At 45.0% G+C, this 8493-nt stretch overlaps 1 long non-coding RNA gene across 1 annotated transcript; it reads left to right on the top strand.

Moving 5' to 3' along the window:
• The first annotated feature begins 1121 nt into the window (after window positions 1-1121).
• On the top strand, window positions 1122-7742 carry LOC131506240 (uncharacterized). Its single transcript, XR_009258820.1, has 3 exons — window positions 1122-1473; window positions 2522-2616; window positions 7506-7742. It is a non-coding gene; the product is annotated as an uncharacterized LOC131506240 (long non-coding RNA).
• Window positions 7743-8493: the final 751 nt, after the last annotated feature.

Genomic DNA, 8493 nt, shown 5'->3' with positions numbered 1-8493 from the left:
ATGCACAAAATCATTAGTCATAAGGAGACTCCAGATTAAAACCAGTAAAGAATGCCACTATGCACTCACCAGCATTGCTGTAGCAAACAACAACGACAATAATCAGACCTGACAGTACGAAGCGTTGGTAAGGTTGTAGACTAGTACTCGGCTCCATTGCAGACGGGGATGCAAAATGGCACAGTCACTTTGGAAAACAGTTGGGCAATTTCTTACAAAGTTGAACACACACTCATCCTGCGATGCAGCAACTCTACCCCCACGTATGTACCCAAGGACGTAAAAACCTAGGTCGCACAGAAACAAGCGTGGAGACGTTTATAGACGTTTCACTGGTTATCACCAATGCCTGGAAACGACCCAAATGTCCTTCACCTGATGACCGTATATGCACACACTGCTCTATCCATACAATAGAATGTCCCAGGGCCACAAACAAGAACAACTTTCCGGTACACTCAACGACAGGGTCGAATATAAAATACGTTATTACAGTATGCAAATAGACAAAGCCAGATTTCCATTTATATGACATTGAGTAAAAGGTGAAGCTATAGGGAGAAAGAATGGACGGTGGCTATCAGGGTTACAGGGTAGGCAGAGTATTGGGATACAAAGGGTTTGCATACAAAGCGGACGCTGTGCGTTAATGGAGCTGTTGTGTATCCTGATGGCGGTGGTGTCTATACTGGCCTATGTCAGGGCTCATGAAACTCTACGTGGAAGAGTATACTTTAACGTGTGCTCGTTAAAAATAGGTTTAAAGGCATGCATTGTTCACAGTGCATGCTCTTTGCTTTTCAGCCAGGCCGAGGGGACATCTCACAAGCCAAACAGGTTGAATGATGTCACGTGAGGGCACCCGTCGCAGCAAGGCCGGGGGCCCTTCGTCCCTCACCGCCCTCCACCACACCGCCGTGGAATGCAGGCTGCTTGCTTTGTTTGTTTTCATGCTCCCCCTTTGCCGAGCTGTGTTTTCCTCTTGTAAACAAGGCAAGACCTGGAACGCACCGGAGGACACGGGAGCATAGTGATTTGCATGCCCTAATTAAACCGCCGTATCACGAGCTTTCTTTCTTTGGCGATACTGGAATGGAAACAAAGGTGTGCCTCTGATGCAGAGTCTGGAGTGTCATCCCTGGGAACTGGCGTGAATAAAATAGGCCAGGAAGGTCTGCGTGCCTTCCAACCTTAATGCGGCTCTGTGCTGCACGACTTAAAGGCAGAGGACCTGCCGTCACAGTCCTTAGTGGACTGGCCTTTATCTCAGGTGAGTGGGGCCTTTCTGGTTGGGTCTCTTGCTGACAGGTGTGTAGGGAGAGATGAGAGCCTGGCCCACGGGTGAATGATTGCTGTTCATCCATGGAATTCATTTTCCTATTTGAAATGCTGCATAATCTGGTGTTGGATAGAGCGCTGAATCGGAAATCCAGGATACGCAGACTTTGTGAGGACCCTGCTGCTGATACGTAGGTGAGCACCCTAACACCTTAATGGCTGAAATAACTCAATGATTGGTAATTCGTAATAAAAATGCAGACAATTTACACATGGTTTAAGTTTATAAAGCGCCTTCACACGGTTTAAGCCTTTTAATCTTCAGGTTCAGATGGGGAAAGAATGGCTGAGTGACATTCGTATTTGGTTTTAGAGGACTGGGGGTGTCGCAGCTCCACGTTTGCTCTGTCAGGATCTTTTAGTTAATGAAGCAGATTTGATTCCAGACTTAATTCATGCCCAAATCACAGAACTTGATATCTGGCCTTTTCTTCTCTTTTCTTTCTTTCTTTCTTTCTTTCTTTCTTTCTTTCTTTCTTTCTTTTTTTTTCTCATTAAAAAAATACATTATAGATGAGTTAAGTGAGGTTCAGAGAGGGAAGAGAGTGGATAAAGTTCATTCAGCCTGTAAATTGCATCCTTAGAAAATTAGGCCAGGGGCACCTGGATGGCTCAGTCGGTTAAGCATCTGACTTCGGCTCAGGTCATGATCTCATGGCTTGTGGGTTTGAGCCCCACGTCGGGCTCTGTGCTGACCGCTCAGAGCCTGGAGCCTGCTCTGTGTCCCCCTCTCTCTTTGCCCCTCCCCCCATCAAAAATGAATAACCATTAAACATTTTTTAATAAAAAAAAAAAAGAAAATTAAGCCATAGACTTGGGTGAAATACCACTCTATGGGACCCAATACAGAATACTGTGTCAATGGTGTTCATAACATCTGTATAAAAGGCTGAATTACTTTGTATCTCTACTGACAGTTCAGAAAGCATGGATAGAGGAAATTCACTAGGTGCTTTGAATTCTTTAAAGTCAATGGAGTGATTACAAACGGTGGTCCCTGAAACATAACAAGAAAATAAAAATAAAAAGAGACACAATTTCAGTTGGGGTGGTGGGTTAAAATCTAAGTTAGGCATATTGAACTAGAAATAAATGATCTTATTAATCCTAAAGCTAAATTAGAGGTATAATTGCGAACTTTGCGACCCAGACTAGAAATCGTTTATTTCCCTTCTGTCCCCAGAGTGGTCCAGCAGTGGTGGCTTCCTGTGCCCGGGAACTCATGTGGAAAGAACTAGCAAGGACACTGAGAAGCTACATCTCATTCTGCAGTCCTAGGTAGTTCTTCTTCTCCTTCTTCTTCATCGTCTTCTTCTTTTTTTTTTCCTAAATGTTTATTTCTTTTTGAGAGAGCACGAGAAGTGGAGGGGCAGAGAGAAGGGGACAGAGGATCTGAAGTGGGCTACGCACTGATAGGCTGCCAGCAGCGAGCCTGATGCGGGGCCCGAACTCCTAAACCAAGAGATCATGACCTGAGCTGAAGTTGATTGCTCAACCGACTGAGCCACCCAGGTGCCCCAGTCCTAGGTAGTTCGCGAGCTAAAGAGAACCAAGACTCCTCGGAGACCAACAGGGAGAGGAAAATCTTCCCTTACCTTTTTTGGTTCTTTTTTTGGCTGGTGTAATAATTAAATTGATGAGACAGGTTAACAGGATTAAGAACAAATTTAATTCATACTTACTGGAGGTCATAGAAATAGAAGACTCAAGGAAGTGACCAAAGCAGGCAGTTTTTACAACTTTTAGGCAAAGAAACAATAAATTTGTAGAACTGATAAGACAAAGGCACTTAGGCTTGGGTACTAATTAGTACTCATTAGTGAAGAGACTAAGCTGAGTTTATTTACACAGCATCTGGGTCCTGAATTCCCTGTTTGCAGTGATAAGGATGTCTCTCTACCTCCTGGTGCAGGGAAGGTACCTTTTACATGGCAGATTTATTTCTTGCTTTTATGAGGACAGAGTGGAGAGCGATAGTGTCCTTCTTGCACTGGTTATTTCTGAAGTGACTTTGATTCAAAATAGTCAATATGCCACTCTGAGATATTTTGGGGCAGCCTGCCCTGAGCCCCATCGAGATCAGTTTCCTGCTCTTATAAGAACACCAGTCATTTGGATTAGGGTCCACCTTAATGACCTCACTTTAACTTCATTGTCTCTTTAAAGATCCTATCTCCAAACACAGTTATGTGGTGAGGTAGTTGGGGGTTAGAACTTGCACTTATGAATTTGGAGAAGGATCCAATTCAGCCTCTAACATATCCCGTATGTCAGATGTAATGGAGGAAGAGTACAGACACATCAGATTGGAGGAAAGGAGACATCTGGAGACATTCTTATTGACACAAGAAGTCAATCACGATTCTGGAAGGAACCCAGGCAAAGAAACAGCTGCTTGGGTTGGAGTCACTTTGGAAGTCTGAACTGTATCCCTGATCAATCATCAATTCAGGGATAACTCAGCGGTCTCAGCAGGTCTGGTGTAATCTTTTTGTGTGGTAGGCGACTGTTAGCTTGGAAAGATGCATTAAATATATATTAAAATACATAAATAAGGGAGGAATTAGCCAAATCTATAGAATCACTAATTTCCTCAAAGGAAGAATATAAATATGAACACATTTTACAGTGGTTGTGATAATTTTTGTGAATATCATGCCTATTTTATGGTATTTGAAGCACTTAAGGGAGCGTGACACATTAGGCTTAGACTTTTATTGAGACAGGAATTTGACTAAGGTTTGTAATTAACTTTTAAATGTGTAAGAGCAGGGGCGCCTGGGTGGCTCAGTCGGTTGTGTCAGACTTCGGCTCAGGTCATGATCTCGTGGTTCGTGGGTTCAAGCCCCGCGTCGGGCTCTGTGCTGACAGCTCAGAACCTGGAGCCTGCTTCAGATTCTTTGTCTCCCTCTCTCTCGGCCCTTCCCCTGCTCATGCTCTGTCTGTCTGTCTTTCTGTCTCTCTCTCTCTCTCTCTCTCTCTCTCTCAGAAATAAATGTTAAAAAAATTTTTTTTAATAAAAAAGTAAAAAAATAAGTGTGTAAGAGGATTAGTACAGTTTACATTTTGACCTATTAGTTGGGTAAGTTTAAGTGTTTAGAGAAATTTCACTTAATATATTTATAAGTGTAATTACCTTTGAACATTAAAGAAAATGCAAGTAATATATTTGATTTTCCACATACACTGAAACCCCTTCAGAAGTAAACCTACCACCAGGGGCATCAGCCTCAAAGACAAAGAAAAGGAATAGACGGGCGCAAAGGGCAAGATTAAACCTCCCCAAGGTACATCGAGAAGGTGGTCCTCTTGCAAAAGGATAGTCTCTTTTTGTAATCTGATGTTGACTTGATTTTCTCCTTTTGTTTAGAAAAACAGACAATTTGCTTTCGTGCTCAACTCAAATTTGGGAACCTTCTAGTTGGATATCAACTCAACTACTTATTTTTATCTGCTGTGGGGTCACACGTATTCATAGTACACTAAAATATGCAAAAAAAATTACTTTGCTATTTCTATTTCTTATTTAGTCTTTCTAGTCCACTGGGTCGCGGAGGAGAGTCTAAATTTAGTCCAATCTGGAAAACAAAGTCCTATCCAATAGTTGAAGTGATCTTTTTGGAAGAACACATTTCCGTAGTGTCGTGTTTTCAGTGTGAAACGGTCTTTCCGATCATTGTCCCCAGACCCCTGTTTTTCACCAAGATGGTGTCAGGGCACAGGAGGAGGGGCTCATAGATCCAAGCACTGGATGGATCTGAGGACTGCCCGGGGGTCAGCAATGCGAACCTCACGATTGGAGTTCCAGACCCTGGCTTTTCCACTGCGGGACAAGCATCCTCTCACACTGCAGACTCAGGGAATGACCCCCAGCATCTGCGGCACCATCCGGACTCTCGGCGATGTTCCATCCCTTTCTCATGTCAATGGGGGAACTTCTGGACACTGTCACTGGCTCCTTGGGGCCAACTGTCTAGGCTTCTCCCTCCACCCCTGCCCGTGCGGAGTGTGGCCATGTGGAGCGTTTCTCCTGGTGGCTGGAGAACCATGCCATCGGCTTCCCCCAAATCTTTCTGGATGTGTTTCAGGCCCCCGCTTTTGCCCTGGCCAAACCCCAAACTGAGGACAAACGAGGACCACACTGGCTTAGTTTCTCAGTCCACTTCTGCCAGTGATCGGTTCCCCAAACTTTGCTGGGGTCAGGACAGGCACATTTCAACCTTCGCTGTATTGCGTCCTGACTTCTTTTTACCTCAGTCGCATGGAAGGAAAGCAGATCCCTCTTGGCTCTCACTCTCCACCAGACCTACAGGAACTCAGAACATTATGTTTCTTTGTAACACAGCCCCACACTAGAGAGTTGGCATTAGAACTCAGGTCAGTTGATGGTTTCTGTTCAAGGCAGGATTCTGGGGTGATACACCTCACAGTTCATTCTTGGAGGTAGAAACCTACAAGGGGGCATTACTGGGGGCTAAGCGATAATTCATTATTGCTCTTACACTCCTCCCCATGGTCCTCTACAGGGTGAAGAGACCCCCGTTCTACTGTCTTCCTCTGGCTCCTTCATGCCCCCACATCCTTACTTTCTTACCCCAAAGGACACTTGGCTGATGCATTTGCATTTGTTATTCCTGCCCTGTAGGGTGCCCTTCCTTCCCCTTCAGTCTTGTGCCTCCTCACCCTTCTGATCTCTCCTCCTCCCGGAAAACCTCTCTGACCACCATCTAGAATTATCTTAGATTTCTTCCGTTATCCTTCCGTCCCCTCCATTTCCCCTCATCTGTAATGTAAATGCCACCATGGCAGGAAACTTCCCATTTGGTTCATTTTTGCACTTCTGGTGCTTATCACATAGTAGGTGCTCAAATATTTGCTGACAAAAATGAAACTTATCCCACGTATCTGTACTCTCATCCGTAAATGGTAGGTCAACGATAACGATAATTTTGTCATGGTTGCCACGAAGGCACCCCCTCTGTGGACTGGTACCACTCTCAGCCGTGGACTTATATTATTTCCAATTTTTGAACATCCTGTTACATTTCACAAACAGAGACACCAGGGCTCAGAGGAGTTAATTTTTGCCTGAGGTCACTCCGATTAAATGTTAATAAGTGGTGTAGAGCTGAGAATAGACCCAGATATGTCAAGCCTTAAAGTTTTCTATTATATTACACTGCCTTTCAAATAACAAAAATAGTGCTTTCGTTTTACAAGGTGCTTTGAGGTACTCTGGGACACGTAAGGTGAATTGAAAATAACTCTTGATTTGGTGTCAGAATACAAAGATTTAACCCAGGGTTGCTCAATCTTGGCACTGTTAACATTTTAGTCCACAGAACCCTCTCCGGTAGGGGCTGTTCCGTGCATTGTACGATGTTCAGCGGCATCCCTACCTCCTGCCCACTGGATGCCAATTGTGTAATTCCCCCGTGGTGACTGCCCCCAATCGCCCCACATTGCCAAAGGTCCCCTGGAGGCAAAATTAGCCCTGATTGTGAGCCAGCACTTTATGCCCGATGCCTACCATTTACGCGATCTTGATGAGCTCTTTGTACTTGTCCGAGGTCAGGGACCCACGCTGTGGCGCAGGAGCTGCAAATCTGCCCCCCATACGGTAAACCTTAGCAGTAGCTCTGAGAAATTAAAAGGAATGACATGTATCGGGGGCTCGTAAGGGACCACGTAAGGCTTGTATCACAAGGTATCATACTAAAGTATGATAACAAGTAGTGTCTTGTTCAGTCCGGCACCCTAGGGAGTACTAGGATTAGCTACATTTTACATGTTCAGAAAGTGAGGCTCAGAGGTATAAGGCAACACGCTTACGTTTATAGATTCAGCAGGTGTAAGAGAGGAGAGTCAAACCCAGGTGAATTCCAAAATGGGTGATTTGGAAAAAAAAAAAAAAAAGTAAGACATGTGGGTCAACTCAACTCGCTGGGTCATGTGGAAAGGTGGACGGGTCATTCCATTTTGTTTGTTTGGTCAATATTATCATCTTGCAGTATACCAGCCAACAAGATTTGTTTATTTTCTGCTCCACTGGGCAGTCAGGGCAGAAAAGAAACTAGGAATATTAATACATACCCTGAGCTGCAACGTTGAGTACACATTCCTTAATTTCCTCTGTGACTGCAAAAATGAACGTTCTGTCTTCACAGAAAGGAAACAACCCATAGACGTCACCAAACACCAATATAATCCCTTCTTTCAAAACAAAAAGATAACATTTGATTCCCACGACGGAGGAAGGCAGTGCCCAAGTCCGGAATCCATCAAATCAGGATAATTTCACGGAGCCTCCACACTTCAAGATTTCAGTTCTTAACGGCTTCTTATGGTTCTGGGTAATTTCACTGTTGTTATTGTTTTAAAGATCAATAAAATCAGTGCTCTCTGCAGGGATTGAACAGTGGAAAAATGGTATTGTTTTGGTGAGAGAGAGAGGGGAAGAGGGACAGCGATAGAGAGAGAGAGAGAGAGAGAGAGGGAAGGAGGCAGGGAGAGGGACAGAGAGAGAGAGAGAGAGAGAGAAGGAGGCAGGGAGAGGGACAGACAGAGGGAAGGAGGAAGAGGGAGAGGGAGAGAGATCACTGGGAAGGAAGGAAAGAACAGACAGTATGAAAACCACTCCAAGAAGTTACAAGTAAGGAAGCTATAAACAGTATCTTCTCTACAGGGTGAGGACGTGTGTTTACATGTATTGGGTTCGCCTAATGCTTGGGAATAATGTCCCTTCTCCATCCTGGAGCCGCTGACTCAGCACAGCCATCACCCTGGCCTCCCCCTCCTGGCCCAGCGCCTCTAGATGGCACAGAGTGACACTCTGGTGGCCGTGCCCTCAGGCAGCCTCTCCCGGCCCACTGTTCCCTCTCCGGAAGGAGCTAAAATAGACCCACGTCTGTCTTCTCAAAGGAACTTTGCACAGCTTGGGGACTTGCCCTCCTCTGTGGTTTTTGAAAGTTGCGGGGGAGGCTCGATTCCCTCACCTGGAAGCTGGTTGTCTTTCTGTGCCCCCAGCCAGGCAGCTTGGAACAGCTCGGAAATTACGAACCCTTGTCACTTCATATTAGGAAGAAAGTGCTCCTCTCCGTGGCTTCAGTGACACCTCAGATTCAATTTAGTTAGTGGGGACAGGGGTAAACGTTG

The sequence above is a fragment of the Neofelis nebulosa genome, chromosome 3 (assembly GCF_028018385.1).
Source record: "Neofelis nebulosa isolate mNeoNeb1 chromosome 3, mNeoNeb1.pri, whole genome shotgun sequence".
NCBI lineage: Eukaryota > Metazoa > Chordata > Mammalia > Carnivora > Felidae > Neofelis > Neofelis nebulosa.
Note: the sequence above shows the minus strand (reverse complement) of the source record. Positions and strands in the feature narration are given on the sequence as shown.